Consider the following 25,671-nt stretch of genomic DNA (forward strand, 5'->3'; position numbering starts at 1 on the left):
TGGAATTTGAAAATATACAGTGTCTCACTAAAGTGATCGGACACTTGTGTTTTACAAAAGGAAACTATAATAAAATAAATTAAAAAAACATGTAAAAATTTTTTGTGGGTGTGTTTCATACTTAAATTTAGTAACAATTATTACATAACATACATTATCTCAAAATATTAAAATATTAATTTAATAAAAATACAATTGTTTAGACCGGAGCAAAAAATGGCTCACATAAGTGATGAGACACCATTAAACACTACTACGTACTACAATAAAAATATTTTTTTGGGTTTTTATTTTTACTCAAAAGCAATTGGCAATAATTTATAAAATCGTCTGCAGTATTTCTCTCCAGTTTGTTTTGGAATTTTTGTGTTTTTTAGCTCTGTGCAGCCATGAATGCTAAACGAAAAGAAACTTTGCCTGAAATTCGAAAATTAGCTATTAATTTGAATATTGAACGCGGAAAATCTATGAGAGAAACTGCTGAAACAGTTAACTTGAGTCATTCAACAGTTTTCAAGATCATTAAACGATATAAAAAGAATCATATGATTCAGGATAAAAGAAGACCTGGCTGACCATCAAAGCTATCCAATGAAATAAAGCGAATTATCGTTCGAAATATTAAAAAAAAAAAAAAAAAAAATCCAAGAACGAGTGCTCCTAAAGTTACTGCTGATTTACCAGCATTATATGGAGTAATTGTTAATCCTGAGACTATAAGAAGAGTAATTCGATCTGCTGGATATCACGGTAGAGCAACCAGGAAAAAATTCTTCGTAAGTGAAAAGAATAGACAACTCAGACTGGCTTTCGCAAAATAACATAAATAAGAATTCTGATTACTGGAATGAAGTTATATTTGCTGATGAGAGTATATTTAATATATTTGGTTCTGACGGTAGAATCTTGGTGTGGAGAAAACCCAGGGAAGAATTTCGCAAACAGAACTTGGTGCCAACAATAAAACATGGTGGAGGAGGAGTTATGCTATGGGGGTGTATGTCGTCCGCTGGAGTTGGTAATCTTGTTTTTATTGACAGTATAATGGATCAGTACAAGTATATTGACATTTTAAATCAAAATTTGAAATCTTGAGCACGAAAATTGAACCTTCATAACGCTTTTAAATTCTACCAGGACAATGACCCCAAGCACACTGCTTTGAACGTTAGACTCTGGCTGCTGTATAACTGTCCTGAATTAACAAAAACACCACCACAATCTCCAGACTTAAATTCCATAGAGAATATTTGGCAAGAATTGGAATCAAGAATTCGCAAACACACCATTTCTTCAAAACAACAATTCAAATCGGTGCTTCAAGAAGAATGGGGTAAAATCACTCCAGAAATAACAAAAAAAAGAAAAAAAAAAAAAAAAATTAGTCGAATCCATCCCAAGAAGATTAAATCATGTTTTAAAAGTAAAAGGAAATCCAACAAAATATTAAAATCTTTTAAAAAGTTAAATTTTTGGATAAATATTTGATGGAAAATTAAGTGTCCCATCACTTATGTGAGCCATTTTTTTTGCTCCGTTCTAAACAATTGTATTTTTATTAAATTAATATTTTGAGAAAATGTATGTTATGTAATAATTGTTACTAAATTTAAGTATAAAACACACCCACAAAAAATTTTTACATGTATTTTTTTATTTAATTTACTACAGTTTCCTTTTGCAAAGCACAAGTGTCCCATCACTTTAGTGAAACATTGTATATAATTTTACATATTTTAAATGCTACTACAGTACAGCGGTTCTCAACTGCCGCCCCCGTACCCCTTTCGCCATTGCTAGAAAATAACCCCCTCCCTCCTTTCAAGAAATCGTAAAATAAATATACACATATGGTAGAGTTATATTATTTTTTAACCTGTTTTATAAACTAAAGAACATAGGATATAGAAAATGTTGATAAACATCAAAGCTTGAATAAAGGAATTTTTATATTAATACACTAAAACTAAATGCTTAACAGCTAAATAAAAAGCTGACCGCATTCCTCCCCTCCTGAAATTATGAAATTACCCTTGGTTGAGAACCTTGCTATAGGAGGATTAGGATGCTTGTTGAAATCGGGCCTTTTCCCGGGCACATGCCCCATTTGCCCTTTCATGAATCAGTATCCTATTCGAATTCTTCGGAGTTCTTATTCAAATTCTTCAGAAGTCTCTAACCTCCCAAATGGAGAGTGTTTACGCTTTGTTTATACACACCGAGAACAAAATAGGCCACAGTGAATTAGTGGCAAAAAAGAAAAAGAAAAAAAAAAAAAAAAGGTGCAAAAGGTTATATTCTCTTACACTGTAATAAGTTAATCTGAAGCTGGTTTAAAAATGAATCTAACAGAAGAGGCGTCCGTTAATGGATTCGAATCTAGGGCATGGAAAGCGCGAGCGGATCTATCAAGATACCCTGGGGATACGGTCATTCATATACTCAGCAGAAAAAGTGTGCTGTTTTTATTTTATTTGTTTTATGAGCATTTTAAGATATTAAGAAAGATTTGCTTGGGCAGGACTTAATTTCTAAAATTAGATATACTGGAGCCTAATAGAAGGCTGTCAGAAACTGTAAACGAAAATAAATGATAAAAGAAAGAAAATCTGAATATTCAGATTTCAGTATTAAAATCTGAATCCATTCAAATTTTAATATTGCACCAGAGAATTTATTAAATTTTTTTTTTATAATCTCTTTAAGCATTTTGCCTGTTACCAATGTACTCTGGACTCACTTTTACGAATACCATTTTTTTTTCTTTAGCTTTATTATGAAGCATCGTTTCCTCCGCATTTCGTCATATAAAATTGACAACCAAAATCATAAGCTATTTAAAAACAGCATTTTAGAACGCCTGATAAAGTGTTAGGGGCCCCATACGTTCTTTTTATGTTCGCTACACTATTTGTTTGAAACCAACTGCTCGAAAATCCAGCCACCTAAAAGTGTCATAAAAAAAGAATAAAGCATATAATTACTTTAATGAGTTCAGCTACTATCATGTCATAAACATGCTTAATATTTATAATTAGGTATATCATAATGAAAATGCATTTTTATTAAAATCAATCACGATTAAAAAGTGCCGCCCAACAGGTATAGTGGTTAGCGTCGCTGACTGCCGTGCCGAAGGGCCTGGGCTCGAATTCCGGAGAAGGTATGGATATTTGTAAATGTATAGTGTCGGCGCGGCATGGCAGCACTCTGTGCGGTAAGCCGAATGTCCCCTCGTGTCGTTTGGTGCATGGAGGTAGGAAGTAAGATGGAGTCGCCCTAAGCAAGTTTCTCCGTACCTTGCTCTGAAGCACCGGCGATCCCTACGTGGTGACCAAAACATTGGGTCATTTACCATTGAGTTCTATGGGATTTGACGCGTTCGGGTGTAAATATTTTGTAATTACGTCGCAAATATACATATAAATGTATATATTTTCTTTCTTAAATATGACATGATTTTTTGGCTTCTTTTAAATCGAAAAATGTAAGTCAATTTATAATTAATGCTCTATTCGGTTCATTTTAAATTAGAGAATTATTAGGAATTAGCGAAATACTTATTTAAAGTATTTCGCTAGTTCCTAATAATTAAATAGGTATTAAATAGTATTTGACTTTCTCTGAACATTTCTGAAAGGGAATAAAATAAGTTTTTTTTTTTTTTTTTTAAGTATTATTTAAAACTTATAACTGAGTTATTATAAAATGTAAAGGGAATAATTCTTTTAATTATACTTATCAGATTTTTTTTTTTTTTTTTACCCTTCATTTCCACAATACATATTCCAAAACTCTTTATTACGTTCTTAAGTGCGCATCTCATAACATTTGCTTTACAATACCTTTTAACAGATTGCTTTCCAATACGAACAATTCTTGCTTAAATAGTTTTATAACGTATTTGTCAACAGGATTTCAGTTTATGTTTACAATTCAATATTAAGGTTATTATATATTTAGATAACATTTATAATCATTATAAATTAGATACATTTAATCATTAGATTTCTTCACAGTACTTTCACAGTTGTTTATAAGTGAATAAATTCTTCATTTCAAATACATTTATAAATAATTTAATGAATATTTAAGTATTTTGTCAAAGGCAGATACATGCTTTTTGCAAGCACATGCATAAATACCATACATATTTCCTATTTATCATTTCCGGCATGTGCAAATCTTTAATTTCTGTGCATTCACTATATTTTTCGTGTAAAGTAATTTACACTAATTTAGCATACACCCGAAAGTTTTACATAAAAAATATATATGAATATAATTTGAATGAAAATTATAAGTATTATTTTTAATACCCACTCAAAGGTCAGTTTTTCTTCAAAATTCCTCCACGATGGCATCTCTCTCTTTAGGCAGATAGCCCTTGCATGCGTTACTCTATTTAATAAAAACTTAATCTGACCTATGTGCCTAATTACAAATATTTTAACATACATAATTTTATACTTACATTTAGCCATCAAGTTTCAAACTTTTCAAATCTTCTAGAAAATAAATTTTGGCAGATCTCTTTTAGCAATTTTCTTAAAATCAATATTTTTGTAGTGCAACAGCTTAGAATTTTATAAAACAAGTTCATAATCAAAATCGCTGTTGTTCATAATCAAATCGCCCAAGCTTCAAAGCAGTGCTTCACTTCTAGCGCGGAGTGGCCCCTCCTGCCTTTCCTACCTCCATGGTAAATGTATAGTGTCGGCGCGGCATGGCAGCACTCTGTGCGGCTAGCCGAATGTCCCCTCGTGTGTTTTGGTGGAAGGGGAGAAGGGTGGGAGACCCTCGGACCCGTCCTCTCCCCGCACGGTGCTCTCTATCAAAATTGTGGGCGGGACTGAGCAAAATCGCACTGTTACCTGTAAGGTGCACAAGGCTGTTGCCAACGGCAGGCGTAAATTAGCCCTCCTTGCCACGAGGTATTTCGTGGGCTTGGTCTAATGTGACGGTCAGAAAAGTGAACATAAGTAACAACACGATTAAAAAGTAGAAAAAATATTTGAGAACTGCGTTTATTGCCTTTCACTCGCTTGGTTTGCTACTCAGTAACAAAAAAATTAAATTTGAAGATTAAATATTTTACGCTTTTCTGAATGGTAACACGCTGGTGCGTGGCTATAATAAGTATTCTATTCCAGACAGTGAAAATTTTAGGCAGTGGTTTTCAAGTAGCCAAATTTGTGGATTAAAACTGAAAGCTCTTACATTTTGCCGAATGGCAATAATCTGGTCATTCTTATTCACCTAAAAAAATCTGACTTGGACAACACATAACTTCCTTGTACGGCCTATAAAATTATTCAGATTTTTTGCTACACTTTATTAAAACTTATTTCTCCGAATTATTCTAACTGCATTAAACGATCCTTCACGGCAAGTTGAAAATGATATCAAAAATTGTAAATTTTTTTAGATTGAATATCTCGATCGTTTTTTCGTCGTACGGGAGTCAAACTTCTTGTATTTTTATATTTCCATAATGAAATATAAATATAAAAATTTTGGAAATGAAAGCATACGGATCGAATATATATATATATATTTAAGAAAAATAAAGAATATGTAAAAGATTAAATTATCAGCGTAAATTAATTTCCCTTCTCTGTTCTAAAAATAGCAACATCTATTTGCACTGCGTCATTTCGAGAAAAATGTATGTCATCTGATTCTTACGTAATGATACATCTGATGATGTAAATGAAACTAAAACTCAAACAGCCAATAACAATTTTATACCAATATTAACTGTCCAATCAAAATGCCTTGAGAACCAAAACTAACTCAGTTTGACTTCATCCTGAACATTACGCGCTTTCTTTCTATGCTTTCCCTTAGCTGGAAATCAGTTTGTCTGCTCCTTCTTTTTTGCTGCCAATCTATAAATCTTTTGGAACTCTCATATTTGATGTGCCGACTTGAATGTAGCCGCAACATGCTGCTGTAAATAAAAATGAAGATTTAATCTACTTTCGCCTCCAATTTCCTAGTTATTATGGATCAATACTTCTACGCCATCAAAATTCCTGCTCCCGAATATACTAAAATTCTTCATATCGTAGAAAATTTATTTTTTCTTTAGCAAAATTACATTTAGATTGTTTTAATTTTCTATTTTCTTTTCACATATATCAAATATTATTTTAAGATGGTTTAAATGTTCATCAAAATTTGGAGAAAATACTATAATATCATCAAAATAATTTAAAGCATATTTAATCTGATATTTGTTTGTTTTTTACTCCCCCCCTTCAAGAAGAAAAAGGCGTAGCGACAGAGAAGCCTTTTTAAAGAAAAAGCGTTAAAGCACTAGCAAATGGGAAAAAAAAAAAAAAAAAAAAAAAAGTAAATCTTAAAATTTTGATCCTGTAAAAGTATAATTTATAAATATCAATTTTCTAAAATAAATTCAAAATTTAGAGTCCTATTGAATTTTTCAGCATTTCAATCCAAAAGTCTTTTTGTTTGATAGTTCACATAATCATAATTCTTCAGGGAAGGTTCTCGTTATCACAGAATATCACAAAATAAAACTTTTACATAATCATTAGTTATAATTAAATGTAACGCACATAAATATTTATGATACTAATTTCCATACTGATAAATTATATTTTAACATCAAACATATAATAGGAGTAACAGTTTCAGAAATTATGGTTTCACCGTTATTAGCTTTCATTTACTATTCCTGATTTTACCAAACTGGAAGGCTCGCAATACTTCTAAATCAACAATATCCATCAACAGGGCTGTCTTCTTGAACTAACCAGTGTGTTCTCTGTACTGGTGGCCCAGGGTGCATAGGCAGTTACTTTAAAAGGCCTCCGTTCCTTGCATAATGTAATTTGCCTTTGAGAACTGCACTAATACATTCCACAATAAAAAAAGTACAGTAATATAAAAAAATTACACACACTCAGAAAATGAGTCTCCAACATTATCTTACATGAAGAGGGTAAAAGGAACAACTGTACAGAGGTAATCACAGGCCTCTGTTTAGGAAACAGTACTCCCTCAACATACTCTATACTAAACACAATTTATAAAACATAAATTGTGTTAAGTTATAACATACATTAACCATAAATTTTAACATGCATTTACCATAATTTCATATTACTTATCTGTACTAATTTCACTTATTTTTTTTACATCTACTTCATTTTTAGAATAAGTATAAAATTCGTATTCAAAATTTTCAACAAAATTTCAAAAGTATAAAAACTTATCTTAATAGCCTTCCCTAAAAATAATTAAAAATCTAAGAATTCTTTACTTGCTTTACTAAATTATTAGAATTCAAATTTCTAATATTATTAAATTATATTTCTTTATCACAGTATTCATTTTTAATGTCGATAATTCTTCAATCTAAAGATGCTGAAAAGCTATAAGAAGATTTTATGGGGAAAGTGTAGAATCACCCACTGCTTGGCGCGTTTTTAAGAATTGCACATACTCGGTATCCATGTACACATCGACCTATTTTCACTTAAAAAAAATCCTAGAATTGCACAAAAATGGTATTGCGCATTCCCTTGACTTTATCTATGTACACATCGACTTATTTTCTCTTAAAAAGTCAAAGAAAATCGACAAAAATCCAATTCTTCTTAGTCTTGCAAAGAACGCCAAACAAATAAGTGGGCGATTCTGCACTTTACTCAATACTTGTCTCTGACATTCCAGCTGACACTACGATATTTTAAATTGTCGAACTTTTTCCAAAAGCATCTCAGATAACTCTAAATTTATCACCTGTACATCCAAATGCTACCATCAGTTACATACAGGAAAAAGATGCAGTTGAAGCTTTTGAGACAACAAAAAATGCTGAAATATCTGGTAGAAAAATTACTGTTTCATATTCTTTAGCCGCTTCATGCCCAAAGAAATGCCAATCCAACTTGGACTTCGTTCTAAATTCCTCGGTCCATCCCTCTGATTGTTGCGAAGTACGAAATATACGCGATGAAGGCACCATTATCATCTCAACCTCTGCTGATCAGATGAACTGCTGGTGCAGAATGTTAACATTCGCAACCTGGACAAATTTTTGTTTTCACATTTTCTGTTTGTTTGTTTTATTTCCTTTTTTTTTTTTTTTTTTTTTTTTTTTTTTCAGATTCACCCCGATCTCCGGACTCTACTGATGCTTCCGATGTATGTGACAGTTCTAAGAATATAAAGACAGGATCTGGTAGAACTGTTAAAGATGCCACTAAGATTAAACGTGATAGACTTGAATGTTTTGAGTAGCTATCCAGCAACTCAAAGGGGGGAGCATGTTGGGAATGGCATCACTACACCAACGAATCAAAGGCCAGGTAGAGACTGACGTCAGGGGACACCAGAGAAAAACCAATAGTTGCGGTTTAGATAGCTAAGGACGATGATTGCACAACGTAGCTGAATAGATATTTTTTATTCTTTTATCTTGTACAAATGTGTGAATAAACCTTTTACCTTAAGTTTAAAAGGTTTGAAGTGCTTCATTTATAATAAGATAGCTGTTAATTCATCGGATAGATGACTTATGAATCCCTTCTGAGCTAGCCATTGTTTGAACGTAACGCATTACGTAACAATCTCTTCAGAATTTATTTAAAATCAGTTTTATAATTTTTTGGGGAAAAAAGAGACCTTTATTCTGTCCTTGCGTACAGATGTCACGCTAGAACATCATTAAATTAAATTAAAATTGCATTCGATACCGGTGAAAACGGATTTTTTCGTTGAATATGATACCCTGAAATTTTTTGCAATTACAATACTTCCTTTTTACTTTGTGTAAGGAAGTAAAAAGGTAGTAAATAGGCACCAATGCATTTCTTAGAATTTCTGGACCGAAAATCGATTGCAGTAATTCATAATTAATGAGATAAAAAGCAAGCTTTCCCAAAAGTTCTGGTACTATTAAAGATTGGAGAGCCTCTCTGTAAGTAGGATATTTATTTACATTATTTAGTCTGGAAAGGAAAGTAGTGACATGGCTAGAGCTTTTGCTGGCCCGGGCGGTCCCTTAGTTTACCGCCCTTCTTAATATACAAACAAATAACTCAAAAATGTCAGAATGACATATAAGGAAATAAACTTAAACATTGTAGGGTTTTTCTTAATTTGCATAACAAATTTATTTTAAGTTTACCTGTTCTCAACTTCTCAAACTTTCCCTCACATTCTCTCGCCAGAATGTAAATTTAAAGTTAAGTGAGGTGCTATTTAAACGTGTGATTATCTCAGTTTTATTCAGAGCGTGTTTCGCTAGCCTAGCGCACGTTTCGTTGTTATTTTCGCGGTAACTCGAGTTAGGCTCTTTGGCCGTTTTCAGTTTAGTATCACGCCGGTTAGATCTCTGTGAGTCCATCTCTTAGGAGTAATTTTGAAGTGCGTTCTTGCACTCGTTTAGTTTTAAGTTTTTTTTTTTTTTTTACTTGTATTCTAATCTACGTTTTAGTTATCGCCGCAAGTAGACGGTGTTTTTGTAAAGCACAAAGTCCGTGCTGTCCGTTATTTTAGTTTGAGTTAATAAAGGGTTATTTTCATCCTTTTTCTGTGCTGGTATTTACTATTTCACGTCTGTGCGAGAATTCTCTAGGTTCATCGTAGGATCTAAGTTAGTGCATGTGGACAGTTAGAGATAGATCTTACAACATTATATTTAATTTTTGAAGTAAAATTTAGATTACAACATTCTTAAATTATAGTAGTATTCTGCTTGTTTTTTTGTTCGAAAAATGCTCAGTGGGATCGTAGAGGTTTACTTGATTGCTCCATTTACTGTAATGTAGACAGCAGAGAAAGATTTCTTAAATGGAAAATAAAAATCTAAAGTCTTAAAACTTCTTAACTAGTTTTTATTTAGAAAACTCTTCTCACAACTACAGCAATTCAGAAGAAATTTCGCACTAATATGACAATATTTTGAACTTTCTTCTGCAGATGGTATTTTAGAATAAACTGCAAAAATTCAAAAGAATCGTCCTTTTACGTTCCGGTTTCGATCACCCGAGCAATAACAAAAATAAAACTCTAAAATACTTCTCTCTTAACAAGAAATTCTGCCTTATTAATGTCCACCATGATTATAATTTAGTCGATATACGTAACTTTAATTCCAAAGCTCCGTCGAAATGAAAATGTATAAAAAGAGTATGTACCTATTGAAATCTCGTCGTGATTTCTTTGAATACTTTATATACAGTAAAACTATTTTTTCTCAGTTTAATTCGGTATGGCACTTCAGAATCTCATTAATATTTACGCGTTTCGACAATCCATACGACAAACTCCTATAAAATAATGTTTCAGGCAAAGATGCCGCCCTGATAGAGTCGCCCTTTCTCCCTCCCTGTATCTATGCCACAAGCAGACTAAAACCCTTGCTAGCATAGCAGTGTCTTAGCAGCGGATCATTCATTCAAAGCAGTTTAGTTGGTATGCCGTATTATTAAACAGTTTAATTAATTCAAGTCGAAATACATGTTCATTTATTATTTTATGGTGAGAGCAACTTATATGGCGCCCTAGGCGGCTACGTGTAATGCCCAGGAATGAAGGCGACTTTGTCCATCGGTGCTGTTTTTACGCAAGCCGACCGGTATTCGCCAACCCAGAAATCTTCGTAACAGTATTCAGACATCCTCAAGAAGATGAGTTTTCACCTTGAGAGTCTTCAAGGTGAAAACTCATCAAGGTGCAAGCTGGTTTATGCTAAGCACGATTTCACGGAGCTTGACATCTTTATGCTGGTCTTCCAGCATTCCCCAAAGCAGAAACTTTCACAACAATGTCCGAACTTCTTCACCGAAGCTCAGTTTTCATCAGCTTTCGCAAAAATGGTATAGTTCGTTTTATGTTAAGCAGGATTTTAACGGTGCTCGTATCATATGCTAGTCTTCCACTATTCGTCAAGGCGAAAACCTTCACAGTGGGTGGTACCGAGAGCAGTGACGTAGACAGAAGGAGGCATCCGCCCTGGGTGGCATATTTTTAAGGGCGGCATTATTTCCGTGAAACTTTATAGTCATGTAGATCGTCGAGGCAGTTGAAGAATAATATTCCCTACTTCCATAAGGAAATTAAATGAGAAAAAAAGTAATTTTTACTCTAGAGAATTTTTCAAAGAAAGCACTACGCGTTTTCAACAGGTAATTTAATAGCATGTTTTTTAATTCCCTCGAAACTTTTGAACACAAGTTACGAATATCAACTAAATTATGATCTTGGTGACATTAATAATAAAGAATTCCTGGTTAAGAGAAAAATATTCCGGAGTTTTATTTCCGTTATTGCTAGGGAACTCGAAACAGGAAAATCGAAGGACATTCCTTTTGCATTTGTGCAGTTTATTCTAAAAGAACAAAATTCTAAATAGTGCAATACTACTGCGAACTTTCTCCTCAAATGCTGTAAGTGTTGCTAGTTATAAAGTGCGTTTCTTTAAATAAAACTCATTTAAGAAATATACAAAATTTAAGTGAATTAAGAATCCTACAAACATAGTTGAAAAAATCTCATTGCTCTTGCGTGGTTTCAGGAAGGTAATGTCCTACGAAATACAAATTCTATACAATGTACGGAACATTTTTTTTTTTTTTTTTTTTTTTTTTTTTTTTTCCCAGACAGAAAACCAAACACTTTTTCCCACTCGATTTCCAAAATTTTTTCCCAGTTATAACTGTTAACTGATTTTAATTCGAAATGATAGAAGATATAGAGGTCTATGAATAATTTGAAATATTCAAATGAAGAGGAAATAACACAGCGATATGAAAAATACTTTTCTTTATTCGTAATTCTAAAACAAGCGAGAAGGTATATTGCAGAACCTGCATTTCGATATATGAAAATAAATAAATAAATAAATAAATAATAATAATAATAATAAATGAAAGAAAGAAATCTGATGTGGGCAGATTGACTTTCTTATACGGCTTACTAAACTATACACAATTTTTTTGCTGCATTTCATTTAAACTTATTTCCTTGTACGTTCCATTGTTAAAAATAGTGGACTGTAAATTAACTTGATGTTACTTCAGTATAGAACTCAAAAAACCTCAGACTCCTAACGTTGACCGAAACTTCTTTATTGACTTTCAAATAGTAAGTTAGGCGAAGAGGAACGGCGAAGACCACACAAACTCCGACTTTAGTGGCGGCTTACCAACACAAACTCAGAAGAACCTCCGCTTAGTTGAAACTCCAGTAATTCACAGCAACCTCGAAGCTCTAACCACGAGCTTTAAAAACCTAACAAATTTGCGTCTGCGCCGCTCCTCGGTACAAAGAAAGAAATACAATTTGCATAACATCGAACATTCCTCGAATTTCATTAGAGATATATTTCTCATTCGATTCTCCCCCTTCCCGGGGGTCGACGTAGAGAACTCTGTGAAGTTACTGGCTAGGATTTGTACCTAGGCAGTCTCGGCCACTGGGGTATACAAATTATGAACCTAGCGGTGCTGTAGGCCCCGGAAAGGTCACTGATTGGACGGCCTGTGTTCTCTGGCAAGTCCAGAAGCTGAGGGCTCTAGTAGCCCGGGGTGGCGTCCCGGGTACGCTGGGTAATTTACCTCTGCGACTGGCAGGTAGCAAATCATAGTCAAAGACCGGTGTCACAAAAGAGATGCGTCTCTCTCTCCAAGGTGTGAAAACAGAGGTTAAACCTCTGTGCCTGGTTCTGCGGCGGGGTCTCACAGTGAGGTTTAGTCTCGCGCAGTGAGAAATGCCGATACTCTGTAAATTCTCATTCAATTAATTCAGTTCTTACTTCGCCGAAAGACAAAAATACATAAAAACTCAAAACAGCTTCCTTAAAAATTGAAAAATGTAGACAAACACAAAACCCCAAATATACTTAAAACAGTTATTAATATTATAATTATGTTTTTAAATTAAAATTAGAGTTTCTGCGTAAAAACAAGCAATTCGGCTAGCGGCCAAGAGGGAAGATTATTCAGTGCACAAAATTGAAAGTTTACTTTTGGTCCCACTCGGCAAAAAGATACTGAAGGTGCAGAAACTGTCTTAATTCTGCTAAATTTCAAATGTAATTGCTATAATAAAATATAGCTATGATAAAAAAATAGGCTTAGTTGCACTTAAATTACCGTATTTACGCGAATCTAATGCGCATCGTTTTTGGCCAAATGTAGTATTCAAAATTGGGCAGCGCATTAGATTCGAGTGCAAAGTTCGCCGATGACCGTGAATTAACCCCGACGACAGGAAAAATTAAGCTGCAGTGCAACAATGTGCGGTGCAGCACATTGTTGCACTGAGTTTCTGCTGCCTGGAAAAGCATCGAAGCACCAAAGATTGTGAAATCTTTCAAGAAATGTTGCATGACGATGATGATGATGAGGAAAGAAGAAATGAATCTGCGGCTGACGAAAAGAGCTGCGAGGATTCCAGTGATGAAAACAGTGAATAAAGTGAACGTTTACTATTAATCACTAATTGTAGAAACTGTTAGCTAGATAGAAATGTTACGATTTATTTCATGTTCATATTTGACGATAGATACCGTATATACGGTAGTGGTAATTAACAATGATTGTTTCACATAACAATTGCCCACTAATAGGTTAATTCTATGTTCTACTACTTTATGTATAAATCCATTGTTGTATAAAATATGGTATCTAAATTTAAATAAAATTATCCTACCATTAATTAATAGTTTATATACAAATCCATTGTTGTATAAAATAAGATTCAATAAATTCCTCATATCATTGATGCGCATTACATTCGCCGACAAACAATTTTTTTATTATTTAAAGTTTTAAAATGGGGATGCGCATTAGATTCGATGGCGCATTAGATTCGCATAAATACGGTACTTTTAAATTGTTGATAATTCTGAAACTATTGCATGCAGATTAACTAAAGGCATAAAAACCTTAACTGGAACATCAGAATAATATAATTCAATCACTTTTAAACTAAAAAATGCACAATTTGCCAACATATAAGAATTAAAAAAAAAAAAAAAAACTGAGCTCACCTAGGGGAAGAACACCTAGCCTAGTTTATTATATATATATATATACATATATATATTATAAGAAAAGTTGTGAGAACAATACAAAAATATATAATAAACTTAAAACATCTAAATTAATTAGTACATTGGAATAAAAGCAAGGCAATTCCTCTATAATATAATAATTGCAACTGTGTGTAAGAGGCTCAAAACTAATTCAATTAAAGAGAGAATTTATAGAACAATCTCAAAAAATAAAAATGCGATAGGGAAATTATACAAAATTATACAAATAAAAATTAATCTCCACGCTCACTTTACTTTTGTCAGGCCAATGCTATGGACGCAGGTATGTTTGTCTTATTCTTCTATTTTTTTAGGCCTTTGGTCTTAGCACCATTTTGAGACGTTATTATTTTTCTTATGCTTCTTTTAATTCTTCTCTTTAACAAAGTTTGTATTCTTCGTGCTCAATGGCATCTCTCTTAAAATTGTGTAATTTTTTATTAATAGCTTTTTAGCTACTTATTTAAACTTGCATATTTGCTTTCTTGTATATTTTTTTCTTGCTTAAATAGTAAGTTTTGCATTTAAAATTTTAAATTGCAGGCGCGTCGGGAAAAGAAACAAAACCATTCAGACTTACTATATTTAGATAATTTAGTTTAATTATTCTATTAATAAATCCGCTTTCAGTCTCAACAGTTTTCGTTTGACGAAACGCGCTAAAGGTATTAGCTGGATTCGAGATTTAAGGCCTTGATAATTTCGCCTTGATAAGTCCGGATTAAACCTCGAGTTAGGCTAATTTACCATTTATTACAATTCTTTGTACATATTTTCTGTGTATTTGAAATGTTTTTTAATTATTTGCTTGCATCATTAAAAAAATTAAGTTTTGATTTTAAATTTATTAGTTTTCTCTCATCCCTTTTTGATTATGATTTCGTTTTGTAATTTTTACATTAAGTTTTTACGCGATAACTTTTACTACTTTAGTATTGCATTGTTGTTTTTACATGGTGCTACTATTTTACTCAGGAACTGCAGTATCAAATGTACTTTTAAGCAATCACTTTCGAACTTTCCTCTTCTTTGTAATTATTTTAACATTTTGCAGCTCAATGCGCAAAATTCTTGACCACATAGGTCTCTTTTGTTCGTGTTTTCTTTCCCTTTCTTTATATATATATATATATATATATATACGTTTTCACTCGGTTACCCGACTCGGGTGAGCTCCATCTTTTATTCTTATATTTAATTAAATTGTCCATTTTTTGCTTTAAAAGGTATTGAATTAAGCTGTTTTTATGTTCCAATTAAGGTTTTCATACGTTTAGCTAATCTGCATACAAAAGTTGTAGAATTATCAGCAATTAAAATTTTTAAGGGGCGCTACCCAGGCAGCACGTCTCCAAAAATATACGTATAATTTTGGTGAAATAAGGGTATGGTATTTTTTGCACGTTACTTTTACGAAATTTATACGAATGAAAAAGGCTGAAGTTACTGTTGACTCTTGATCGTTATTTTCCACACGTTATTTTTACGAAAATTATATGAATCCGAATGTACTGATAAAACTACCGCCATGATGGTATATTTTATTCGTCACTTTTACGCATATTATACGAATCCGAATGTTCTGAAAGAAACTACTGCCTTTATGGTATATTTCATTCGCCACTTTTACGGATATTATACGAAGTCTAAAAAGATTGAAAATGAAGTTTATTAATTCAAAATATTTAGTGTATTTCTGGCATTTCACTTTGTTTTCCTTGCCACGAACATGAAAAAAGGGGCATTCATATATGAGGCTAAAATTTTTCTATAAATTTTAACATGTGAGCTAAATCTTTACGTGCATTTTTACAAAAAAATTATATTTTCTTAATTTAAACATCTTCAAAATAACTTATTTATTTTCTTATATCAAATTTGTTATTTTTATTCATATCAACACTTACATTAATTTACACAATTTAATTTCTTTTATGAAAATCCTATTACCCATTTAACTGGAATAAGCTGTATATTAAATTTGTGTACTTACTGAGTTTGGTATAATACTCGCCTTATTTTATTTAGCAAATGTGGGCAATTAAATTGGAATAAGACTAGCAAATCTTTCATGTCGAGGAATAGAATAATAAATACAGCAGAAGATGCTCGAAAACGTTTAACTTCTTGAACAATAGTTTAATGTAGACCAAAGGATCATTAATTATAATCAAAGATATACTAATACTTTTATTTAATAATAATAATAACAACTCTACGAAATTGCAAGCTGAATCCTGATATTTTACATATATTTCAGTTCCTTTAATTTTTGTTGTAAAAATCATATGAGGCTAATTTTTTTTTTTTTTTTTTTTTTTTTTTTTATTTTGTTTAATGTACGGAAAAAATGATATAGCGATTTTAGTAATTTTTATATGAGGAAAAAATTAATAAATAATGTAAATAAATAATTATATTATATTTTATATTTTTCCTGAAACAGTTAAAGACATTCTTAATATGGAGATCTACAGAATAAGTACAAGGGTCCATTAAATGAACTCAAAATTTGCATAGTTAATTTTACGCTAACTTTTAAAAATTAACCGGATTTACGATTATACACTGAGCATGCGCATACACAGACATTTCTATTTTTCGTAGAAAAATTTAATTATTACCTTAATACAGAGATGCTGTGAATATAAATTTATATAATGCAAAAGTAAGTTTATTTCATATGCTAATTTAGAGGCTTTCTTAATATGTTTAATTATAAAGAAAAAAAAAAAACTTTGCAATTCTTGTTCACTGACCAATGGCAAAGCAGACACTTTCTACTTCCGGTTGTGGCGGGATATTTGTGAAGTTAGCACTCAGCAATGGCGGTCGAAAAGAATCTGTATCCGACTTCCCTAATCCTGATCATGAAATTAACAGATTCCTTGGCTGCTATGCGGATGATACTGCTCTTGCAGTAAAATCCCTTAGCCCCAATGCTGCAATATTAAAACTCCAAACAATGATGCCTTTGATCGAACATTGGTGCAAGCTATGGCGTATTGTTATTAATGCTGAGAAATCTCAGCTTCTCATTATCAGCAGAAACAGAAAAACTCATCAAATCCTCACTAACGAACTTAAGCTCTTTGACAAAAATATTCCCATAGTCAGCAAAGCTAAATATCTTGGCATCACCATTAATCATAGACTCACCTGGACTGATCACATCAAAATTATTAAAGGCAAAGCCTATGGAAACATGAAGAGCCTCATGCCTCTACTGGGAAAATACTCAGAGCTAAATCTCAAAAGCAAGAAACATATTTATACAGCTATCATCAGGCCCATCCTCTGTTATGCGTCGCCTGCTTGGGCTACTATCAAAGACAAAGAAATTAAACAGCTCCAAATCATCCAGAATAAATTCCTAAGGCTAATCACAAATGCGCATTTCTACGTTTCAAATGCAACCCTACATAAGGACCTAAAGATAGACCTCATCAAAGATTTCATTCAGAAGACAAATGAAAATTTTTCAATAAAGCTCTTAGTAGTTGTCCCTTCATGAACCAATTCCAAGTCTTTAACTATGCTCCCTTGCCAGAAGATAAAGACCTGAGGCCCTGGGCGGCCCATCAATTCAATCAAAATTTTCCGACTTAACATCTTGTATATATCTGTATATATTTTACATTTGATTTCACTTTATATTAATCCAGATTTTGAATTCACTCCAGCTTTCTTCTTATTATTAATTGCCATGTATTAACTTTTATTATTTGTACATATGTATTATACTTAATTTTCTTTATTTTCAGGAACTTTATACCTTATGCATGTTTTATCTTAACTACTCCAGAATTACCTTATGCAAGTATCTTTATATGTTCACAAATTTATCAATTTATGCAAATTTTATATATTATGTATTTCTCCTCAATCTTCTATATTATTAGGGAATTATTAGGAAAAGAGAATGCTTTCCCACCACCGCGTTTTCCAATAAGTCTGGTTCCCATTCTGTGACGCAGGGTCACCCCCTTTTCTCCTGACCTTTAGTCACCACCACCTGACTGTCAGAACTACTGATTTCAGGTGCCACCACATATCAGGAGCCGGTAAAGCCGCATTCACTAGCTGCACACCGGCCATAGCAAAATGGAATGGAATGGAATGAATGGTCGAAAAGAATCAAGAACCTTGGAAAAGAATGGTAAAGTCGCAAAGAATACTGTTTGTTCGTGGATTGGCGTTTGTGACTGAATCCATCGAAGTTACTAATTATTTGAAGAAAGTAAGTGAATATTTTATATTTTCAGTGTTTAATACTCGTACTTTCTTCACCTATATAAAATTTTATAAATAACGTCTGTGTAGGAAATGTGATTTTCCATGTGTTGTTCTTTTGTGTACGTGCCTAATGATTCATTTTCAGGATTTGGTACTGTTAAATTTTGCACTAGTCTGTTTCTTACTGTTTGTGTCACTCCTTTTTGTATGTGTCTCACCTTTTTATAGTTATATTATTTTTACTCAAACGTTTTAATATTTATCTTAAAGCATACTGTAATTAAGCAGAAAATAGCTTTTAATGGAAAAAGAAAGGCAATATTAACATGACTAATTGTTCAGAAATCTGTTATGGAAATGTTATCTACCTTATGCCAAAAAATAAAGCATGTAACTTTCATTTATTTATGAAATTCAAAATTTTTTATTTGCTTAGTGTTTTCCCTAAAAATAATTTAATTTCTTATTTTTGAATTTAGTTTTATAAATTTGCTTTAATATATAATCTTTAACTCAAAGATATTGTGCTATTAAAAAAGGAAATTTTATGCCATAGAAACACAGGTACTTTGTTCCAAATCTGTGTTCATTTTTTTTTTTTTATATATATATACTGAATTTTTATGCACTTGTAATTACTGAAATATATCCTTTCATGAATAATAAACAAGTCCTAAGTCCTTTCATGAATGCATTTCTTTTTTGTTTGTTTGATTTTGTTGTTTTAAAAGATCTGCCATAGTTAAAGAAAGAAAATAAAGTAAGAATGCTTTACTTTCAGTTTTGAATAAATTTATTATTATTTACTGCAGCTTGAAGTTTCTCTAAACATAATTTTCGAAGTCAAAACTTGATAGTTATGTTGATTATTAGACTTGCATGAAAAAATTAGCATTTGATCTAAAATACCTTAAATTATTTGAATTATATTTTACTAAATCATGTATTTTGATATAACTAGATAGTTAAAAAAAATTAAAATTGTAAATGTGCAGAAATGCTTATATAAAACCAAGAAATTGTTTATATTTTTGTTGCTTTTTCCCTTGTAAATTAATTATATATATATTACAGTCTGGGGAGTCAGCACCCTGCTGAATTGTAATAAACGAGACGTCCAATCTACTAGACCATCAAAGATGCAGTTTTGGATTTTCTATTTCATAGTTATTTAAATCATAATGGTATGTTTGTTTAAATTAGTACTGTTTATGAATGTGATAAAAATAAATTCTGATAAGCTAAGAAATGATTTATTTTCTATTAATTATGAACTGTAAATAATGTAACCAATTTTCTTCATAGTATTTACTAAAATTTTTTTTTTTTAAAGGGAGGTAGTCTTATTTATACAATTCTTGCAGAGATACCAAGAAATAAAACATTTCAGGAATTTTCACTCAGTATATCTTGATGTGTAAAATCGTGTTGTTCAATGCCATATTACTTTTTCACAGGAAAGTAATTTTATTGATCTAACATCTGCATAAATCAAACTTTAAGAATGATTACAGTTTCTAAGCTAACTTAAAATTTTCAGATTTAGAAAATGTATGTTTAATTTAGCATTAGTTTTCCATGGAATAGAAAAGGTTTTCAAAATGTTCAGTTGTTAGAGGGAAGTAATATAAATGAGATTGTCCTGATACAGTTTCAGCTGGAAATGAAACTAAATTTTCGGATAGTGAAGATTTCATTTAAGAATTTTAATAAAACTGATTAATGTAAATCCTCTGCATTTAAAAATTCTAATAAAACTGATTAATGCAAATCCTCTGCATTTAAAAATTCTAATAAAACTGATTAATCTAAATCCTCTGCATTTAAGAATTCTAATAAAACTGATTAATGTAAATCCTATGATTCATGTAGGTATTCTTCTGTTATCAGGACCAGATTCAGAAATGTGTGTTTATATGCATGCATTTTTAAATGTAGGTGCTCGAGTGTGCATGTGTATATTCTTTATGTATGTATGTGTATACTTTACACATATATGCGCATACATGCATATACACATGCTTACATATCTACAGTGGAACCCCGAGATACGAGTTTAATTCGTTCCAGCATTCAACTGGTATAGCGAATTTCTCGTATCTAGAAACAAGCTTCCCCATTGAAAATAATGGAAATTCAGTTAACCCATTCCACACCCCAAAAAATATCAACATTTTAATATCAAGTCAATTTTTCCTAATAAATAACACTGGTAAATAATATAACAGTAGTTTAACTTTGTTACCAACATTTTAACTCCTTCTCATTAATCCACACCAACAACAGCTTCTCAACATCTAGGAGTACTTTTATGGTGCTTGGAAGAAACGATAATTCCTTTGCCTACATCAGGTTTCTTAATTTCTTCCTGCTTCTTCAGAATAGTATAGATTTTCGATGTTGAAAGGCCGCAAGTCTTTGCCAATTCCGTCACCATGCTTATGTTTATCTATGATTTCTTTCTTGATATCGATGGCCATGGCCTCCTCATTTTTCTTTGCAGCACTATCTGAGGCAACAATCTTCTTGCGAGGCATCTTGAAATAATTATTTTCACGTTAAATGTCAAAACAATTAACTTAAAGTGCACAAACACGTATATAAAAGAACACTGAGTGATCTGTTGAGGGGATTCCCCGAGTTGAGCCGTATAGGGAAATGGTGCCACCCGTACCAACAGCCTGGCTCATTGCTCGTTACTCGAATTAATGCTCGTATTTTGCTCATACTTTCCTCGTATCTCGAGGTTTCATTGTACATTTCTGAATCCCGTCCTAATAACAGAGGAGTACCTTTGCCAGTATTGCAACAGAGCTAGAATGAATTATTGTGTTAAATATGTGGAAAATGCATGCTTAAAGTACTGTTATTTTCTAAAAATATTCTGTATGTCTAATTTTACAAGAAGAAAAAATAGCTAAAAGCTGTTAATTTATTCGTATTTATTAGTCCAAAGGGGCTTTGTCCCTAAAGAACTATTGTTTTTGTTTTGCATTGGTTCACTATAAATATCTGTTTCACTTTTCAAACTGTTCCTACCAAATGTTAGAGTCCCTAGTGTGGGATTAATACTCTCTATCTTAGTGCCCTCTATAACCTATGTTAGGGTTAACCTGTATAACCTATAAGGATTGCCAGTTTAGGCGAGATATCTAGGTAGTCATCATAATACGTACCTTATTTTTTATTATTTTTAAATTAAATTGAAAGTAATAAACTAGTTTTCAAGAATGGAGTTAAACTAGATTTGCATTCAACTCTGGTTTATTGTGTTAATGATGTTTTGCTGTAACAAATATGAATTTTTTGTTTAAGTATAAAAATTTAAAATGTTTTTTCTAGAGAATGAAGTACTGCCACTAAGGTAAAGGTGCTAACTTGCAAGGTAATTTTCTGTTCTACATTAACTCAATCTTTGTCCTGTTACAGATATATTGGCAGAAATAATGAAAACCTGACATTCAAAAAGAAAAATAATAACGTAGAATGTAGTATATTAGATGGTTAACTGCGGTTTGGCAGCTCATTAATAATCTTACACATATTGAGTACGAATAACTTTGACAATTACCGGTATTTTCAATAGTATAAAATTAGGCAAGAAAGCAGCTTTAGCTTAGCACCGATTTTAAATACAACTCTCTTACCAATATTGGTTTGACGAAGGTAAAATATAATTGAATTTAATAAGTTGGAAATACTGTCTGTCTTTCCATGAGTTAAAAAATAATTTCAAATAAAATTTCTTTTTTTAGTTTTTCATGTTATTTGTTTAATGTTATTGTAATCTGATTTATCATATTTAGTCACATATTCCATCCCCCTTTGCACTATAGTATATAATTCAAAGGACTTATCAGTTTCAGCTATATTTTTTTTACCAGTATACATTTTTACCATAACTCTGTTTCTAAATCATATCCTGAAAAATTAAGGAGTAAAGTATACAAAGAAGGAAAATATGCAAGTAAATAATGGCATTTAGTGTGGTTTATGTGTCTAATATTTGTACTAGATTGTAAAAATTATAAAATTCTGTTAGCTTTTTTAAATTATTCTTTTTTAAATTGAGATGCTTCTTTGCACCCAAATGGTTAAAGCCCTAGTGTGACTTTGATACTTTGATCTAACTTCTATTCCTAATAAATAATCCATCTGCATACAGTTTACTCAATTTCTGCCATGTGTAACATAAACAATATTAGCTTTTTTTAAATATATCTTTTACAACTATTCCATCAGGTAGATTTCTTTCATATTTTGCCTTAATTGAGTCATCCTGCTAATTAAGAATTGGTTGATCTTTACAATATGGTAACTGGTAGTTTGGCGACATTTTGAAGGCGATAAAGGACCTGGGACTTTGGTAATAATGTGAGCAGTACTCAGTTCCGATTACGCATTATTTTGCGTGAGGGAAATGAGAGATCATGGGATATGTCATGTGATATTAATGGACGAATTACGGTTCTTTAATCGGAAAAGGGGAGAAATCGGGAAAAAATGTGGAAATTTTGTATTTAGCTTTATTCTGTGTTGTGTGAAACAGTGTTGTGTAATTTTTGGATCACATGGCCCTAAGTAAAGTGAATTCGAAATGGGTATATAGGCATTGTGATAAAGAGAAGTTTGCTTTTTATTTAGCGGAGGAAGTATGGAGGAAAAATTCGCAGAAAACATCTTTCAATAATTTTATTGAATGAATTAGAAAAGTGTATCCGCCACATAATCAAGATTCTGAAGAAGATTAGGTAAGTTAGTATTTTTAATTATTTGAGGATATTATTTTTATGCATTGTTCTAAATGTAAGGTGGAAAGGAATTTGGTATTATTGGGAAAATTGTTATTAGCAATGATTTAGTTTAAAGTAATTAATATTGTAAGGTAATTTTTATTAATTTAATGTATGTGCTCATTTATATTTTAAGTAGTGTTTTTGAATTTAATTATATTTTAATGAAATGATAGTTATTTTGTGAATTTTATGTTTGTAGGAATTTGGTATACGTTTAAGTTGAAATAAACGTGCATGGAAATAATTTAAATATTTGATACTAAGTACTTGTAATACTTGCGGTATGAATTCGTTGGTGACGTGTATAATGTAATAGATGATTTAGAGGTAAAAGTTTTTGGATATTTTATTTAATTTATATGTGGAAATGTTCATATTTGTAAAGGGTAAATACTTTTTCGCGATCAGGTAGTTTCATATATGTTCTTTTTACCGGGTTTAAAGATTGAGAATATTGTCATGTATTTTCGTGACATTTTTCTAATTTATGAGAAAAAAGCAGTGTACATGGATATAGTGAAGAGTGCGCAATGCCATTTTTGTGCAATTCTGGGATGTTTTTTTAAGTAAAAATAAGTCGGCGTGTACATGGTTTATGTGTATGTGTTATTTTAAAAAACGCGTAAGGAGTATGGTATTGTGCACTTTTTCCCAATTTTGCAGTGAATATTTGTCATGATTAAGCAGTTTTGTTAGATAAAATTTCTAGCATAAGTGTAATTTGGCTAGTAGATTGTTGGAAGAAGTGTTCAGTAGATAAGAAGAAAAGAAACATGTCTTTACTTCGTGAAGACAAAATGGCGGCGGGGAAAAAAAATAGAGGGTTGCTGTAGGAGAGTTGGTTGACAAATTTTCGCCAAAAAATCGCCAAGTTACCATAATGTAAAGCTCAACCTAAGAATTTATTAAAGTTAATATGTTAAGTTTTTGTGTGTATAATTCATTTTAAGTATGTGCAAGCAAATGCATACATTAACAGTTACATAGAATTATGTTTTGGGTATCAAATTCAGAAATTTTGAGGCTGTTTTTAGAAGATTTATTAATGATTTATACTATATTAATATTGGTAAAAAAATTCTGTGGCTTTTATATGAGAGTATATATTTTAAAATAGCTACATGATATGGTAGAGGTAAAAAGCTTCATGTGGATCATAAATTAATATTATGTGGGAATTTTTCATTTATTTAATAAAGAAAATATTCAAGCCACAATTAAAATTTTTTCACTGGACTATTTGCATACAAAGTTTGCAGCAAATATTTCCTGCAACAGAAGTGACAATTTTTATTTTGCCAAGACAGGAAATTTAGTTAGTGTAAGCAGTAACTCTATTTTGAGATGTTAAACAGGAAGGCAAATTTTTGAGTTTAAATTGATTTTTGAAGGAAGACTTCATTTAGTCTTGCTATCATTCTACGTGGCTCTTAACTTTTTTATGGTATTTATAATTTTATTGTTATTCAGCTTTCTGTTTGCTTAGAATGCACATGAATGTAGACTTGAAATATTTTATATTGCAAACTGAGATGCCATTGTTATCATAATTAAAGATTTTTGCTCTGATTTTAGAGGAATTTACTGATAATACTTTTGATTGCGTATTGGTTTCTGGTTTATTGAAATGTGTAAAATAGCCTGTTAATGCATATACATATGTTAATGACATGTATATGTTTATGAAGTATTCTGTTATATGTATATAGTGTTGTGATTAGTTTTCTGCTTACTCTTTATTTAAGAAAAAGTTATCTGTAAGAAAGTGAATATTCTTTACTATATGTAGGAGTAAAATTGAAAAGGCTAATGCAATATAATTAATACAAAATTAAGTTTTTTCTCATGTACTTAAATACAAACATAGCCATTAAAGACTTTCTCAACCTTGCAGTTCTAAACAAATCTTAAGTATTTTTAACTTGAAATTATAGGCATTGTGTAAGGTATATAATTGAAGCTTACTGTGTGATAGTGTGAAATTAAATTTTTAATTACTGAAATGTAAATTTTTAAATATGAAATACTCAGTGCATTTTATATGCATCTTTTAATACTTCAACTATATTTAAAAACTGAAAACCTCTGAAGTGTGAAATTATTACAAATTTTTCTTTTTCTTGTTTAGGAGCTGTTCTCAAAACATTGGGTGACAGAGAATTCACTTTTACAAAAATCGAGCAGGATATTAAAGACAGCAAACTATATAACAAATATGGCGAAGCTACATGAAGTCTATGTGGAATTTATTATTGAAAAAAATATGCTCTTCAGATTTAATGTTAGTTTTTATTGTTTAACAGTAATTGCAGTTTTCGAATACCTGTAAAATAAACCTAATTCTTAAATTAATTTCATGTGTATTTCTTTTGCAAGTATTACAGTTCATAATACTTCAAACAACTTGAAATTTTATACTTGTTAATTTATGTGGGATATGTTCATAATAATTTTATAATTTAAATAACTCATTGTCATCATATGAGCATAATCTAAAATGCACAGCATTTGACAACAAATTAATAAAAAATTAGCCAACTTCTAATTGCTTTCTTTTGTCCA

At 31.4% G+C, this 25,671-nt stretch overlaps 1 long non-coding RNA gene across 1 annotated transcript; it reads left to right on the top strand.

Annotated features, from left to right (window-relative positions):
* The first annotated feature begins 16,862 nt into the window (after window positions 1–16,862).
* Window positions 16,863–25,461, top strand: LOC146994974 (uncharacterized). Its single transcript, XR_015043406.1, has 4 exons — window positions 16,863–18,317; window positions 19,388–19,497; window positions 21,656–21,698; window positions 25,238–25,461. It is a non-coding gene; the product is annotated as an uncharacterized LOC146994974 (long non-coding RNA).
* Window positions 25,462–25,671: the final 210 nt, after the last annotated feature.

Source organism: Stegodyphus dumicola, chromosome 10, assembly GCF_044657685.1.
Source record: "Stegodyphus dumicola isolate Sdum_Otavi_A_Nest chromosome 10, ASM4465768v1".
Lineage (NCBI taxonomy): Eukaryota > Metazoa > Arthropoda > Arachnida > Araneae > Eresidae > Stegodyphus > Stegodyphus dumicola.